The 17,467-nt window shown below is 40.9% G+C and overlaps 1 long non-coding RNA gene across 1 annotated transcript in view; it reads left to right on the top strand.

Annotated features, from left to right (window-relative positions):
• The first annotated feature begins 14,136 nt into the window (after window positions 1-14,136).
• Window positions 14,137-17,467, top strand: part of LOC309863971 — a 76,017-nt gene continuing 72,686 nt past the window's right edge. Inside the window, exon 1 of the long non-coding RNA XR_014311320.1 lies at window positions 14,137-14,275. This is a non-coding gene — a long non-coding RNA (uncharacterized lncRNA). The remainder of the gene's footprint in view (window positions 14,276-17,467) is intronic.

Here is a 17,467-nt window from a genome sequence, read left to right on the forward strand (position 1 = left end):
AGGACGTAGTATATTCTATCTTCCAAATGGATTTACTCTTTTCAGTTTAATTGTAACGTTGGAAAGTAAGATGGCTCTGGCTGCATATTTTCTTTCAATTACACAAAAACCACCTGTATCTCCAAACTATGGGGAGACCAAATCCTAAACATCACTGATAAAAAATATCTCTCAACTTTACCCAGTCATCTCACCCAACTTCGATAATTTTTTAACTACTCATTGGTTCTTTATTCCTTGTAGATATAGTAGGGGTTTGGGTTTTGTGGGTTGAGATGAGATCTTACTTGCTTCACTGCAGTATTACATCAAATATGTAAGGCATGAGCTCCTCTTGACTATCATCAGCAACTTGGCTTGTTCCATTCACACTGACTTCTTTTTACTACTCATATTTCAGACTATAACCAGCTGCCTTTGTTCCTTCATTTTACTTCTATCGTTTACATAATTCTGTGATCTACCACAAAAGAAATCAGAGGTCAAAATTTACAAATAACCACAATTTAGAAATAAAAACCTATATGACATATATAAACATATATACATGACATATGAAAACAAAGTCTCAATTTCACGGTCTAATGAGAGGTTATTGTTCCTGTAAAATCATTCAATATGTAAACATTGCAGCACCATTTTTTCCCACTGCTTTATTGGTTGATTGCTTGTCTCAAAATTAAATCTAGTTGACTTGTTTAAGACAAGCCAGCCTGTGGGCTCAGTGGTGAGTCTGTGCTGTTCAGAATTTCTTAGGTTGACAATTCTGCATGTGGTTTGCTGTCCCCAGATGTGATGGTTTGTGAAGCCTAGAGCAGATCCTTACTCAAGAACACTTCTCTGATAGGCTTGTTGGTGATGCCTGAAATTGAACCTTGGGTCTCCAAAAGCCTACTCTTAGAACAGCTAGCTTTGACATCTTATTAATAGAAAATATTATGAAAAAAAAAAAAGAGGGGAGTTTGTGATTGTGTAAAATGGCTGAATGACATGGTGGTGAGAGACACTCTGTCTTCTTAGTAATCCAATGTCAGTGACTTCTGTAGCAGAGTTGGGAATGCACTGGCTATGTAGGAAAGAGATTAGGAAACACTTTGAGAGCCCAGTGATAGGATTCAAACACTAAAAAATAGGAATCTTCTGACAGGTGCTATGATAAATATTTAGTCAATTGCAGGACTAAATTAATTTGAAAAATTACTTAAAAATATTTCTGTGGTATTTCCTTATAATAAACACTTCTGTTTGCATGATCATTTATAACTTACAAATAACTCTTATCTTTTTCTTTCCTTTTTTCCCCATTCTTGTGATGTAAATATTCCTGTTTCATAGATTAAAGAGACTGAGCCTCAGACATGTTAAGTGATGCAGCAAATGATAAATCTAGAATATCCTCTCCTGAACTGGAGTTTCACTTGGGGCCACTTCAGGTGTAGCAATTATGTGCTAATTTCCCTGTGTTCCATATACAGGTGGAAGGTATTGTGGATGGGGCTATGCTGACTCTTGAGCCTGGCTTCTGCAAGAGTCAGCAGTGAGTCTCAGTTTGGGTGGTAGCTTAAAATCCCTTAGGCCCATGCTTCATTCTGAAAGATTCTGATTCAATTTGTCCGAGGTTTGGCGTGGGCATCAACATAATTTGTAAAAATCTCTGGAGTGATTCTGATGTGCATCCAAGGTGTAGAACTGGTCTACTGTCATGGCTTTCAGCATGTCAGGGATGGATTACGGTGTGTGCCAGTCCAGTGCACATGTGTGTGTGTGCGCGCACGCGCGTGTGTGTACTTGTGCCTACCAGAGTTATCTGCAGGACTTCTGAATACTTTAAGCAAGTCTCACTTCCATGTGTATATTGGAGAGATCTTTGTTTGTTAGGATACGATGGAGGGAGTGGAGAAGAGTGTGGAATAGACACTTGCATTAAAAAAATCCCAGATGATTTTATTAACTGTGTGCCTCTGCATTATAAACTTCTCAGATCATTGGAACATGATGTACTTTCAATGACTAATCAACAATCTGACTGACTTCTTGGTTCACATGAACCTAACTAGTGTTCAAAGCACATGGAGTTGTCCATAATAACAGCCAGGAAATGAGGTTGCAGAGAAGGAAGTTGCCCCATGTCAGGAGCAGAATGAGCTGCAGAGTGAATCCTGAATGAAGACTCAATTTCAGGGACAAATGAAAGGTTATTGCTCCTGTAAAATCATCCTGGTTACCATAACCTTTCAGGAGGGTAGTCTGGTCCAGTCATGAATTCAATAATATTTATTACATGTCCAATATGTGCCAGGTATCTGGCTAGAATCTGGAGATGAAATGGTGTACAGAACTCATGAATCTTAACTTGTGGTTCCAGAAAGCTTAAGGGATTTTATGGAGAAAATGCTGCTGAGGGCCTCATGGACTCACAGATGGCTCTGGGCATCTCCGCATCTGTGGATGCAAGATCCAGATTGAAGATGACTGGCTGAAGTCAAGAAAGCTAGTGATTAGGTTAGCAGAACAGTGCCAGTTACAGGGAAGCCAGCCGCCTGAATAGTGAGGGAATGGGACTGAACTGCAACGCCTAGCTAAGAATGCATTTTCTGGCTAGCGTGGCGACTCTGCTGTTTTAGCTCAGCACCAGAGACTAAGACTTAAATATGCAGAGAGTTCCCTCTACTGGGCAATGCCATTAGTGCGTACCAAGAGCCTGCAGCAGCCCTACCAGGTGGGAAGGAAGAGGTGCTGTTCAGCCGTGTTTTCTTAATATTTAATGAAGTGCCTGTGTGTAGCTGGTGCTTAATAAATGTCCCAATAGAAATTTATAGACAAAGATGTTTATTGTGGAATTACTTAGAATTTATTTAAAAATGAAAATGACCTATTCGAACCGAGAAATGTAGGTAAATAAGGTTATCGCCATAGTACAGCAGGTTAGATAGTCAAGGAAATTATGCTTTCAGGGATTTTCTAATTCACTGTGAAGGATTTATCATGTTATGGAAAATTTTTAAAAAAGAAGCTGTTTAAAATTTGATCTAATCTCTGTAAAATTGGTACAGACAAGAGTATTGGGAGGAAATACTGAAAAAGGTTAACCAGGAATATGTAATTTCCTGGAGGGCTATTTTTTCCCTCTATAATGAGAATATTTTACTTCTACAGTCAGAAAAGTGGCTAACTAAATTCCATGATAAAATCATTCTGCTTCTACTCGTCAAGGTCTTTACAATTCCCTGTTGCATATGGAATGGAAAAAAAAAAAAAAAAACTTTGTTCGGCAAATTAGAACGGGCTCTGTAGCTACCAATTAGCTTCATTCTTCTTCAGTCTTCTTTTTTACTACACCCCAAATTCCAGCCGTGTTCAATTTCTGCATACAGCTGGTCTTTAAAAAAAAATGTTGTGAAAAAGCCCCATAGACTCAATTGTGGGAAATTTGAGAAACTCAGCAAAGCATAAGAAAACAAAAGTGGCCATCAGATAGCCACTCTCAGTATTTGTCAATTTTCCTTTCTTTTCTATATATATTTATATATATACATATATATACATGAAATTGTTTGCATGTTTATATTCACATATTTTCATATAGAAACACAATTGGCAACCTACAGCATATACAGTTCTGTACATTTCTTCTTTCACTCAGTAAGAGTGTTTTCAGATGCTATTACGGTTTATTGAAAAATTTTTTTGCTGATAATTCTGCATTGTTACAGTCTTCTGTTACTGTCTTCTTGACAGTCTTATTGATTCTCTTGAATTTAAATATTTATTTCTATCCCAGACTTCCTTAATACTTTAAAATCAATTATTGACTTGACACCTGCATTCATTGGCATTCCATATGTAAGATGCCCTAAACTGGACCCAAACCTGCTTCTCCTTCATTCTTCCCAGTTTAGTTAGTCGAGTATCTCCATTGCCCCAGCTCCTGATAGAAACTCAGAAGTTATACTTGAATCTTTCTTCCTGTAGTGGGTTGGGTTGGGTCCCCCTGAAGGATATGTCCTAATCCCCAGTACCAATGAATATGATCTTCTTCAGAAATAGTATCTTTGCCAACATAACCAAGTTAAGGTGAGTTCATAATAGATTAAGGTGGACCTAAATCCAATGACTGGTATCTTTATAAGAAAAAGGAAGGGAGATTTGGATCAGAGACAGAGAAGGAGACACAAAGGGAAGAAAGCCATATGAAGAGAATGAAGTGACTCTTCTACTCCCAAGGAATGTCAAGGATTGCTGGAACTATCAGCTAAGAAGAGGGAGCATCCTTTCCTAGAACCTTTGGTGGGAGAATCAGCATACTGACACCCTGAGTTCGCTCTTCTAGCCTCCAGAACTTCGAAAGAAACAACTGCTCTTGTTTTAAGCCACCAAGTTTTTGTAATTTGTTATGGCAGCCCCAGGAAACTAACATACTTCCTTTCCTTCCACGGAAGCAAACAAAGGAAGCTTCGATCTCTTCATTTCCACCATCGCTAGTCCAAGTCCCCACCATGGAGATAGCCTCTTAAGAACCCCTGACTCTGGTCCCACTCCTTATAGCAGCCCTTGCGAACTTTTAACAATGCACATAGTTCCACTGTCTTGCCTGTATACCAGGACTTTCACAGGCTTCCTTTTATAGTCAGCAGGAGAACAAGAATCTCCTAAGACCCCAATGATCCTCCTTTGCTCTCCCAGATCACACTGACCGCCATTCTCCCCATTCTCTCATGACGTGCCAGCCTCATGGACCTTCTTTCAGTTATTTGAGTGCCTAAACCCCTTGCCCTCCTCGGGGCCTTCATGCATGCTGTTCCCTTTTGGGTTAATTCCTAACTCCTGCCCACCCTACGGTTCTTAGAGAGACTTCTCCATCCCCCTCGTCTCAATTATATCTCTGTTGCAGCCTCTCAGGGGCCTTCAGTACATGTCCTCCTTAATCCAATTGGCCCTATTTTCATGACAATTGGTTTATTGCCCATCTCCCCACTCTCTAGGGTCCTTGTTCTTTATTTCCTTTGTCTTATTCCACAGCCCAGTTTCTGACACACAGCAGGTGCTGCATAATTACATATTGAATGAAGGGCGCTCCTTCTAGCTGTGTCTCCTGTTTATTGAGAAGATTCACTAACATGCAATGCTTCCACACTCTCCTGCAAGCCTCAAGGCACCAAAAGATGCCTATGCTTAGAAGAACTTGACTGTGAGCAAAAGAAAAGCAGGTTGAGTATGCCCCCTCAGAGGTCAATGGCTCAGAGTGAGGGCTTGGAATCCATTGCACTTGGATTTGCATCCCCATTCTGACATTTTTAAGCCTACGACCAACAGCAGATTATACCCCTCATTGGAGATCCGGAGTAATAGAGCCTACCTCCCTGAGCTGTTTTAAGGAGCAAATCAAGTGCTCACAGCAAGTACTTGCTCAGTGGAGCACAGCTGCTTTCATCCTCCTCATCTTTGTCATCAGTACCCTCGTTGCTAGCTCTGTGCTGTCACATTTGAAGAGTTGGAAAGGCCCCAGAGGGAATCCCTTGTACTGAGTAAGGGTACTGCTGTGCAGGTCTGAACCATTTCCGGCTATGCCACGCCTTTGTCCCACCCACCTGTCCCACACAGAGAGGGGCTCTGCAGTGACGTTTTTCCAACTGTTCCTAGTCTCAGCTCTTGGTCTCACCTGGACAGCTTTCATGCTGCAGGCGGGGCCTACCGTGTGCTGCGCTTTAACCTGCACACCTGAGAACCCTGGTGAAAGGCTGCGGATATGAAAGAATGGGCTGACGGGAGAGGTGGATGGGAGGGTGGGCCTGCAGCCCAGATAACGAGGAATTAAATCCAGCATTCCGCTTTGTAAGAATTTCCTGCAGGAGGGGGGAGTCTTTCAGAGTCTCAGAATGACAACCTGGGCTTAATTCTTGCAGAAATAAACGAGAGGGGAGGCAATGAATAAAAATCCAGCCCTCTGGGCAGAAGTCTGCATGTCATACCCTTCCTTTTCACATTTCATGTTCGTAGTGAAAGTTTCCATTCCAAAGACTCATAAAACAACAGTCCCCACTGGTAATGATTTCCTGCGGACCCCCTGGAAAGCATTAGAGAAATGTTTCCCTTTAATAGGCTATTCGGGGAAGGCAAAATCAATATTTTCTAGGCAGACATTTTGCAGATGAGAATTTATATTGTCTAAATACTCCTGGTTACTGCCCTGTCTCTTCTAAAAAATGGCCACGTGGTAATGTTGTATTCTGTAAAGAATTGCATGTCTCAGTGTGCATACAATGAAAGAAACACTCATGGTGATAGATACCTGGCACAGGCTTTTAATATGGTCTCAGTTGCATCTAGTTGCCTTTGGAAACTACAAATAAATTCCATTGTGTGATTTACAAATAGAATATCTAATAGAATTATTCTTTTTAAGACCCTGACAAATTTAACCAGTACTTGATATGGACGGCTAGAGTTCTGACTGAGGCTTGACTAATGGGTCTGGGGGAAAAAGAAAAAAAAATGTGTGTATATATATGTATACACACACAGACACACACACATAGACACACACACACACACACACACACACACACACATAATCTCTTGTATCTCAAGCATGGAGAGATTGAGATAAAAGCAGAAAATCAGTTTCTAAGAATGCTGCTCCTCCATCAATTTGTAAGTTGCTTTGAATAATTAAATTCGTTAGTAGCCAGCCATTGTTCCACAACCTCAGACGTGGGTTCCTCTCTGCTTGCTCTCTGAATGTATTACTCTAATGGAACTCCATCTGTTCCTTCTCCCAACAAACGGTCTCAGCTTCAGAGGATGCAAACCCGAGATGAATGTAAACAAAGGTGTCTCTCATTTCTTAACCTCCTCTCCCTTTCCCCTTAGTCCTCACCATAGTGTGCATCATTAGCTCTCTTTTCCCTTGGCTTCAAGAAGATCTTGGACGTTAATGAGTGGAAATGTTTTCCATGGGGTGGGGGGAGGGCAGTCTATTGAGGCGATTGGGGGAAGTAATGAGGACATCGCCCCAGGAGTGAAGGGGTCTGACATTTAGTCCTTCCTTTGTTGCTAATCTGCGGGTGACACTGGGCAAGTCACTTATCCTCCACAGACCCTTTGTATTTGTTATCTATGCTGTGTGCCACAGGGTCCCAGATTAAGCAGTTTAGAACAACAAACATGTTATTCCACATAATTTCTGAGGGCCATGAATCTAGAAGCCGCTTTGCTGCTTGATTCTGGCTCCGAGTCTCTAATTGCCTTTCCCATTGGTCTGCTGGCAATTCATGTCTCTAACCATTATTTTTAATGATGGCATTGAAGGCTGCTGGGAAGTAAAAATATCTTTGGAAGATGTGTTTAGAAGAGGAAGAGGTAACACAATGTATGATTATCAGTTTTATTATCCCTTCCAGACCAGTTGAACATATTTTGACTTCATATGTTTGGCAAGCCGTATAGTAAATGGAATATACTATAATATATAGTAAATGGAAAGCACCTGAAATTTGGGGTAACACATCCTGACTCTTTCATTCACCTTGAGAGCTTGGCTAAGTGACCTAACATCTCAGAGCCTCAGTTCCTCATCCATTAAATGGGAGAAGCACTATTTAGTCCACAGGCTTGCTGCGAGAATTAAATGAGATCATTCCTCTCAGGCCTTTGGTACTCTCCTTTCTCTAGCAGGTGCTTGGTCTTCATTAGCCTTCTTCTGCCTCCCGTGGAAATAGTCTGGAGAAAATTGTCCAATACTTGTATCAAAGAAGCACGCCCGGAAAGAGATGCTATCAGCAATGGTACTAAGTTGCCATTTTAGTGATTTTGTTCATTACAGCATCATCCGATCTTCACCTCTCAGTGCTGAAAGGCAAGTTTCAACCTTGTCCATTTGACTTACATTAGACTGGAATCCAAAATGACCTTTAATGGTGTGTCATCGTCCTTTTCATTTGCTGTGAGGACACAGAATAGATACTACGGCTTTGCCATTAGCAAGGGCTCTCTCCCAGTGTTTCTATATTGCCTCAGGTGCATGGCACCCGGGATCAGATTTTCTTAGTACTGACAGTGTGTATTGTTGGAATGAGCACTGGGGTTGGTGTCAGAAGATCTAGGTCAGTCTTCTTGCCCCTGTCACATAGGCTGATGTTTGTCTTTGAATGAGTCACTGTATCTCTCTGAGCACATTTTTGTCATCTCTAAAATAGATGTCCTAAGAATATTCCCTAAATACTTATGTTGACAAGGTATTGTGAGGACCAAAGGAAATAAGTAAGGAATGAGGAAGGTTGTGAACTAGAGATGTCATACCATTGCTCTTATTTCTACGGATTACTATCCCCAAGGAGAAGGCATCAGTTTTATCAAGGATGGTGGGATGCCAGGCATTTGATAGTCCACAAGGCATGATCTAGGAAAGTCAGTGTTCTTGGCACCTTTTTTGAATTGACTTTGCTGATCTAATCACATCATGTAAATAGGCACTTACTCAATTAGCAGGGCAATATTGATACTCAGGACAATGCTCATTCTGTTACAAACTTAACCATACTTACCAGTTGTAGCTACCATTTATTGGGTTGTTAAAATGTGAGAGACATGGTACCAAGAATTTGACACACATTGTTTTATAGCCAGGAGTGCCATGTGAACAATTCCAGGTCCAAGTGAATTGGTGTTCTGTGGAGTTATGCAGTGTACAACCTGCTTGGCTGTCCATGGAAGCCCTGATCACAAAGACCTTATAAAGTAGATTTGCACAAGCTTTTTGCACAAGCTTTTTGAATAATCTCAGTTATGCTAATTTACACATAAAAATATCACATTTGGAGGAATTAACTAACATTTTCAAGGTAATAAAGCTAACAAACAAGTGGTAGAGTCAGAATGCTAAAGTCTATAATTTTCTTACTATGCTGTATGTTACTCATGCGTTTCATGGAATTGGCGATGTCCTCTGGCAAAAGACCACTAGAAGCACAACTATAGTTGAACATGTTGGGCTGTTTGGTATTTTGTGGCTTGAAAAGTATTCATGTATTGAGTGTATTCAGACATGACTATGGAGGGGTCTTGTTCTTGTCTAGATCTATCACAGTCACAGAATGACCTCGTTTGGCGTTGACATATGCAGCAGGAAAATATCGGAGCCTACACGTGAGGGCCAGGCCAGCTCCCAGGGGTTTCCCCTCCCTCAACGTTAAAGGTCTGGAGGGTGCTGGTGTATAGACCGTTTGATAAGTGATAAGTCTTCACTGTGTAGCTCAAAACTGAAGCCCAGCATTTTGTGATGAAAGAAATTGAAGAGAATAGTGTAGGCAGAGGCCATGCAGAGCCATCACATTTCACCTTACTATATGGATGACTGTAGGTATTTCTTTTTTTTAAAGATCTTATTTATTTATTTATTTATTCATTCATTCATTCATTCATTTGTTTGTTTGCTTATTTATTTATTTATCATACATGAGCAAGGGGAAGGGCAGAGGGAGAGGGAGAATCTCAAGCAGACTCCCCACTGAGCTTGGAGCCCAGTGCAGGGCTTGATCCCACGACCCTGTGATCATGATCTGAGCTGAAATCAAGAGTCAGACACTTCACCAACTGAGCCACGCAGGCGCCCCTGGTTGTAGGTATTTTAAAAACAATTTTGAATAGTTTGTTGCAGCTAATGTTTTTTCTCAAAGGACAATTGTCTGGTCCAGCTGGCATTTCCTGCGATAAGGTGCTATTTACTTTCTCTGGAATGATTCAAGTCAGCCTTGATGAATAAAGGTAGCATGATGTGGTGGGAAAAGGATGTATGTTAGATCTTGCAGAAGTCCACCCATAACATACAGGGACTTTGTAGGATCAAGGAAAAGTGTGGGAGTGCTGCAGCCAACTTAACTTTAGAAAGTCAAGAATCAATGATACATCCACACAGACAGGTTGATAAAATAAGAACTTTTGAGCAGAGGAGCACACACACTCTCTCTCTCTTTTTAAAAAAGATTTTATTTATTTATTTGACAGAGAGAGAGAGAGAGAGAGAGAGAGAGCATAAGCAGGTAGAGTGGCAGGCAGTGGGAGAGGGAGATGCAGGCTTCCTGCTGACCAGGGAGCCCCAATGCGGGACTCCATCCCAGAACCCCAGGATCATGACCTGAGCTGAAGGCAGATGCTTAACCAATTGGGCCACGAAGGCATCCAGAAGAGTACATTCTAGTGATACATAGAAGGGGGCACAATTGTTTCCAAAGTATGGTTATCATGAAAGATAAGAGAGATCTTAAAGAAAGGTGAGGATCTGAGCAAGGATCTGTCCTATCATGTTGGGGATTGTGGATGAGACACTGAGAAAATTTTAAAGATGAAGTGGCCTTAGTTTAAAGGTAGTTTAAAGATAAACTGTGGACTTAATCTGTGGTTTCAAGATAGTTTGTCTCAGGGAAATAGAGGCAGGCCAGCATCAGCCATAAAATAAATGATGTGAACTAAGTGAAGTTTCAAAATACTTCTACACTCTAAAATACTTATCCAGTCTGCCAAATGTGGACATCAAGTCCTTACTGCAATTGTCAGGATTCATCTTGCTGTGAAGTATAATTATAATAGTAATTGAAGTGATTTCTTTCTTTCTTTTCTTTTTTTTTTTAAATTCTGAACTTTAGAAAGATGAGAGGAGTCACCGTGGAGTAAGTTAACAGGCAGGTGACAGAATGGGAGAAGGTACAATGTTTAAAACTGACAAGATGTGAATATCTAGAACATAAAGGAACTCTAGACAAATCAGGAAGAAAGGGACAGAAACTCCTAAAAAAATGGGTGGCAATTCCAAGACGAACACTATGAATCTGGCCAACAAGCATAGGATTTATTTCCCTCTTTTGTCTCCCTCCTATAGACACCCACTCTAATGAACTGGATACATTTTCTTAATCACGTTACACAAAATGTTCTGGCTGTATGTGTATGTTTAATAATAGTCTCTTTTTTGTCAGGTCACTGCAAACTGAAAGGATGAGATAATACCTACCATACAAAAGTTAGACAAATATGGACACATTAGCACGATACGAGGAGTCGAGGAAGATACAGGGAAAGGAAAAGCAGTCCTTGTGGGATGCTTACAATTTGGAAGGATGCATTGAATTAAGTAGGCTTACCCTGGGAGATTCAAAATACCCCAGCTGGGTGTTTGCTCTCCAGGAAAACTCACAGGTTCACAAGGCAGCTGCATATGAATATTTGGGGAAGTGGGGAGTCTAGTTGTTCATCACTAGTGGGATGGGTGAGGAAAAAACAAAAAAGAAACAAAACCCAAAAAGAAACAATAAATAGGACAAGATATAAAACATAATACCATTTCTAAATTAAACATACATATATAGACAGAACTACATTTTTGTCAGACATTTTGAAAAAGATGGATCAAATTCATTAGAATGGGTGCCTACAGGAGGGAGATGAAAGAGGAAAATAAAATACAGGAAGACAGCATGAACTAGTGGGTAAGTCAAATATCTGGTTTTGAGGTCCCTCACTCCCCAAATAAAAATGGCAGGAGTTTCCCACAGAGAATGAATACTTACAGAGTCTGGGAAAATTGTCATATCCCATTTATTCTGTGGTCGCCGTCTGCGTAAATAAGTATACAATGAACAACACCAGTGCCCATGTAAGAAACAAAGGAGTTACCTTTAATTAGTGAATATGTTTAATCAGGTCTGACTCACAGCCTTCCTGCACCCAGTTTTTCCTCCTTTGTTGTCTGTGTTCTGTTGATTCCTCTTCTGTGTTTCCATTGTGCGACTTCTGTCCTGATCTTGTGATTGTTGCAGAGAATACTGACATGTCTGGGCTGAAACTGCAGAATTCAATATTTACAGTGTGTATCCACTCCATTGTAAAGGGCTTACTTATTCCCTTATGTTGCATGGAACTTTTACCACCAGTCATACGACGTGCACAAGAAAGGTATCTGTACGACGTGCACAAGAAAGGTATCTGTATATCCTCCCGTGCTGTGCGTCTTCTCCGTTGATGGTGAACCACGGAAGCTGTGGAAATGCTTAGTGCTAATTTTTTCCAGGAAGAGTACTTTCCAGAGGGGGTCTGAATAACTAGCTGCCAGTTTCTGTCAACTTGCTTAGACTCTGTTCTGTTCTGTAGGATTATTCTCGAATACTGTTGTTGGTTATCGCATTATGGGATTATGTTGTTTAACTTGTTCTGCTCATTATCCCATATAGTTTTTTTTTTAAAAGTTTCTATTTTTATTTATTAACAGAGAGAGAGGGAACACAAGAAGTGGGGGTTAAGAGAGGGAGAAGCAGGCTCCCTGCTGAGTAGCAAACCCAATGTGGGTCTCATCCCAGAACCCTGGGATCATGACCTGAACCGAAGGCAGAGGCTTAACGACAGAGCCACCCAGGTGCCCGTCATTATTCCTTAAGTTGTTCCTGCATATTTTACCTCTCCCAAAGTGTAATGCATTCCCATTTGCTAGATCTTAGCTACCTGCAAAAAATGAGATTAGTGAGAAAGTCCTCAGCTTCTTTGGGACTGGAGTTTTAGTTTGCCTCATCAACCTTTTACCATAGGTCTCAGGAATGGTGGGCAGGTAGTTTAGAGGGAGGGGCACTGCTCATGTAATCTTAGGGGAATTACTTATTCTCTTAGAGTGCAGGTTACTGGTCAAAAGAGTTGGAAATTGCATAGCATATGAAGGAATTGAGTGAGGATTACGGCTAGTAGGTTTACCACGCCTGTTACATGGTAGACCATTAACAGCCAGCGCTGGTATTAGCCAAAACCATGTTTGGCCTTCCGTAATATGAGTAAGTCAGATCCATCTGCAGCGTGATGCATTTCTTGACAAAATACAGAAAATACAATACCTGAGTCATTGTTTCTCACCCACTCTGCTGATGACTTTCTTCCCATGAGTCTTTCTCAGCTTCTAGGGAAAGGCCTATCATTACCGTGGGAGGTGGTGATTTGTTCCTGTCTCAAGAAGCAGCATCACATTTTTTTCCCCTCTAAAATTGTCAAGTACATCAAACTTTAGTAACTTTCTCTCTGGGGAGAAGATTCTAGTTGTGATGGAGGAGTTCCCTGCTACCAATTTCTGTTGTTCAACTCCGGCTTTGTACTTCTTACTTGAAATGTAGGGGAGGTTGATGCTTGCACTCTGGCCTGAATTGTAAGCCTCCCTTGAAGAGTTAACCCCCATGCTCTGGGATGGAGGGGCAGTAAAGATTTCAGTGACCGTGTAACATAATGACTAAGGAAAAGCAGCCCCCTGGTCTCTTAGTGGAGGCATGGTGTTACTTTAATGTCACTTATTTGGTCCTTTTTGGTAGGTTAAAAAGGTCGTAACTTGCAACATGAAAAGAATAATTCTCCATTTCTCTCATGTTCTTGTATTCTTTGTACACCTCACTTTTCCTTTTTCCTTATTAAATCTGTAGGCTTTGTTGTATGCGACACTTACAGAAGGCAGATGGAAGTGTGAGATTCACCTTCAATATACATGGTGCCCGGAGCCACCTGTTTGTGGAGACAGGCCCCTCTCTCCAGTGTTGACCTCCCTCCCTCTCCCAGTGGACCCCACCAGCTGCCCCCAGAATGTGCTTTCTGCCTGGCATAGGCCCCACTTTCATGATTAAAAAAAACACCTCTGAAATAGGGAAAAGGACTTATTTACAGTTACAGGCATGTCATTTTCTCACAGACACACGATATGCAGCTAACGGCCTGCTTCTTCCTTCAGACTTTGTTTACTGCAGCCTGCACTTCCTTAGGGACAGGGAATCATGCAGGCCAGGGGCGGGAGGGAGCAGCTGGGAAGAAATACGGTCAGCGGGGAGTTATATCTGTGCCAAGAGCGAGGAAACGGAAGATCCAGAGAGGAGCTAACGAGCAGGCAGGTAATTTCCATCAATTCTGTAAGAAATTTATGGGTGATTGTTCTGAGGCAAGAATTCTTTCGGTTTGTAAGTTCCTTAATAAACCCATCCCCCACCTTCCTGAGAAGAGACGTCCAGCTTCTCGAACTTGCTGACCATGGAAAAATATAGAAATGTATGCGGGTTAGTTGCCTTGCCTTTTTAATGCACCAATTGCAGTCATTAAGTGCTGTTGGACGAAGATGAGCATGCAATTTAGGGAGATGTTTGCCTCTAACTACCAGTTTAATTAATAGGAAGGGACTATAGCAGTAAAAGAGATTTATTTCTTCCTCAGTTTGCTCATGTGAATTGTTGCTTCCGCTTCTCCAAGCTCAGGGACCCTGGTTTCAAAGGTAAGCAGGTGCTCCTGAGCAGGCAGGGGTAAGGTGGGCTGTGACATGGGAATCACCCCTCTGTGCTCCTCAGAGACCCCAGGCTGTCCCTCTTTCCTGGAGATCTGCCTCAGTTTTTACCCCTTTTGGGCTTATGGGCTGTCACTTCTCATTTGTGGCTTCTCAGCCTAATTCTATCTCCTAGGTTTCTGGGTTCATTTGTCTTATTCCTTGATTTCTGTGTCTTTATGTTACCTACGCATTCATCTTCATATTGACTGAAGAGACGTTCAGAAGACTTGGAGGCACCTCTTTGATAATTTTATGTATTCACATGACTGCCACTGAGAACTTGTAAATGATCTTGGCAGATGAGAACTTGTTTTAGAAGGACTGGTCTCAACTCCAGTTGTAAGTGGATAATGGTCACCCCTGTGCTTGACTGTGCTCCTTTTCAGTCCCTTCCAACCTTTGGCTTCCCCATGGTGGTTTCCCACTAAACTTCTGGGCTTTTCTGATTTATCTTTCTTTGTTTCTTTGTTTCTTTTTATTTTTTAAATTGACTTAACTTTTTAGTGCAGTTTTAGGTCCACAGCAAAATTGAGCAGGAAGTATAGAGAATTACCATATATCCTCTGCCCCCACTCAGGCGAAGGCTCTCCCACTATCAACATCTCCCACCAATTGCACTTTGCTAAAATCAATGAACCTACAATAACACATCATAACACATCATAATCACCCAAAGAATAGTTTGCATTAGTGTTCTCTCTTGGTGTTGTACATTCTATGGGCTTGAACAAATGTATAATGACATATGTCCATCATAATAGTATCATATTAAATGCTTTTGCTGCTTTAAAAATTCTCTGTGCTCCATTTACTATCTCCATAGTTTTGTCTTTTCCAGTATATATAGTTGTCATATAGTCATATAGTTGTAATTGTACGGCATGTGGGCTCCTCTCACTTAATTTTTCACTTGCATTCACGTTTCCTCCATGTCTTTGCATGACTTGCTCACTCTTTACTTCTTAGTGATGAATATTATTCATTGTTTGGTTGTGTCACAGTTATGTATCCATTCACCTGCTAAAGGACATCTTGGTTGCTTCCAAGTTTTGTCAATCATGAATAAAACTGCTATAAACATCTGTGTGCAGGTTTTTGTGTGGATGTTTTCAGCTCTTTTGGGTAAATACCAAACAGTGCAATTGCTGGATCATATTGCAAGAGTATGTTTAGTTTTGTAAGAAACTGCAACTGCCATCCAAAGTGACGGCACCATTTTGAATTCCCACCAACAATGAATGAGTTCCTGTGGCTCCACATGCATGTCAACATTTGGTGTTGTCAGTGTTTTGCATTTTAGCCATTCTGATAGGTGTGTGGTGGTATCTCACTGTTTCAGTTTGCATTTCCCTGATGACATACAATGTGGAGCATCTTTTCACGTGCTTATTTGATATCTGTGTATTGAATCATCTTTCTCTATTATGCCTTTCATTTGTTTGGGAATCTTAAAAAATTGAATGTCCAAATTTTACCCATTACTCAAAACTAAGCTTAGGTTTCAGTACTTCACTGGCAACCATTCAGACCACTGTAGAGCTTAGTTATTTTTTCTTTCTTTGATTGTAAAATCTTTAGCCTCTGCAATTTATTTGATCCATGATTTTATTTAACAAATACGTGTGTGTGTATATATACATATACATTCTCTCAGTCTATTAGCATAAGATAAATATCTCAATTCAATAAGATAAATAAATATAAATATAATCTATGTATCCTAAGTCCCCAGTCTGTGCCAGGCACTGGGAATACAGAGGCATATAAAATGGATGGATTTGCAATCTGGTGATTTTACTGACTGAGGAGAGAGACCCAGTAAGTCAGAAATAATATAATGTCACATAATTACAAATGCTATTAAAAATGACAATGAGGAGGGCTGCCTGGTTGGTTAAACTTCTGACTCTTGATATTAGCTTAAGTCTTGATCTTGGGGGTATGAGTTCAAGCCCTGCATTGGGATTCACATTGGGCAAGGAATTTACTTTAAAAAAAAAAATGACAATAAGGATATGATAAAGAGTGACAGAGGGACTACTTTATAATGGGATTTCTCAGAAGAAGTGATACTTGAGCTGAGACCTGAAAGGACTCAACCTTGACTTGACTCCTGAAAGGAACCAATCATGTGAAGATCTAGGGTCAGAAGAAGCAAGTACAAAGTCTTGAGGTTGGAATGAGCCTATTGCGTTGTGTCCAAGGACAGGAAAGAATTCCAGTGTGGTTATGGCTGGAGCTGCGCCTGGGATGACATAGTGATATGAGGTAAAGTTAGATGTGGGGCAGGGACCAGATTATGTAGCACCTTGTACACAGAAGTAGGAATCTTAGAGGGTTTGAGGCAGAGTACCGATTGGTCCAATGAGTACTTTTAGAAGAGGAGTCTGTTTTCTTCTGTGTGAAGACTAGGCTATAGGAGTACAAAAGTAGAAACAGGAGTGCTAGATGGAAAGCTGTTGTAGTATGTGGTCAAGATGTAGGATGCTAGTAGTTAGGACTCAGGTATTATTGTTGCAGAAAAGGAATACATTTGGGGATATATTTTAGAGATAGAAGTCAGAGGATTGACAACAGATTAGATGTAGAGAATAATGGAAGAATTAAGGATGACTGTTAGTTGTAGAGCTTGAGGGCTTAGATGCAGGAGGATGAGGAGAATCATGAGTTCTATGGGGCCACTGTGGTGGACATTTGCCATCCTTTCTAGCCATTCAACACCACTGAACATCCTTTCCATGTTTGTGGATTTCCTCTACAAATGAATCCATGCTTCTCTAAGATAGAAGTCATAAAGTTGCTTTACCATTAGTCCTTGTAACTGGGGTGCAGCTTGTAACTCTGATTTAGTTAGACACACTTGTGAAACTCCAAACTGGCATCCATTATGGCTATGGAGTCAGCAATCTCATACAGTTTTTAGAGGCAGCAGTCGTAGAGATGCCAGGTGTAATATCTGAGACCCCTTGGTGCTCTCAGCATATTACTTTATATGATCATCTCTATGCTGGTATGTCTTGGATGTTTAACCACAGCGCTGACCTCTCCATTGACCACCAGATTTGTCTGTCCAATTACCAACTTGAAATCTCCCCCTACATGTCTCATAGGTTTCTCAAACTTAACATGGCAGTACCACTC

Source organism: Mustela nivalis (genome assembly GCF_964662115.1).
Source record: "Mustela nivalis genome assembly, chromosome: 4".
Lineage (NCBI taxonomy): Eukaryota > Metazoa > Chordata > Mammalia > Carnivora > Mustelidae > Mustela > Mustela nivalis.